This window comes from Myotis davidii, unplaced genomic scaffold (genome assembly GCF_000327345.1).
Source record: "Myotis davidii unplaced genomic scaffold, ASM32734v1 scaffold370, whole genome shotgun sequence".
In the NCBI taxonomy this organism is placed as follows: domain Eukaryota; kingdom Metazoa; phylum Chordata; class Mammalia; order Chiroptera; family Vespertilionidae; genus Myotis; species Myotis davidii.
Window position 1 is genome coordinate 14,567,257 of NW_006288615.1, and position 541 is coordinate 14,567,797.

The window sequence follows — 541 nt, forward strand, 5'->3', positions numbered from 1 at the left end:
GATGAGAGGGAATCATTGTCAGCTGCCTCCTGCACACCCCTCACTGGGGATGAGCCTGCAACCCGGGCATGTGGGGACCCTGCAGTCCTCAGGCAAAAGCTCTATCCACTGAGCCAAACCGGTTTCGGCAACAAACAGAACATTTTTATTAACAATATATAAAAAGATTTGGTATTAATTTCATAAATTTGGGTGGGATAATGAAAAGAAGGAGAAATAATAGTAATGTTTCTGAAAACTGAATAATATATTTTTGAATTTGGAAAAGTGTTGTAGTCTGTGTTAAGGCAATTTTTTCTGTATTTAAGTAGCTTGTAATATATAATATGGGCAGAATATGAAATATACCGTATTTGCCGGCGTATAAGACGATTTTTTGGCCCTGAAAAATATGCCTCCAAGTGGGGGGTCGTCTTATACGCCAGGTACACTTCAGATAGACTGCCCATAGTGCTTGCCCCGTGCCATAGTGGCCTCCCGATGCCCACCCACTTCATTCCACATACCGTTCAGGCATCAGCAGCGCTGCTGGGGCTCTGAA

General features: G+C 43.3%; 1 protein-coding gene across 2 annotated transcripts in view; it reads left to right on the plus strand.

Moving 5' to 3' along the window:
• KIAA1715 (KIAA1715 ortholog) overlaps positions 1–541 on the plus strand; it is a 66,501-nt gene that overhangs the window by 17,934 nt on the left and 48,026 nt on the right. The gene's annotated exons all lie outside the window — the stretch shown is intronic.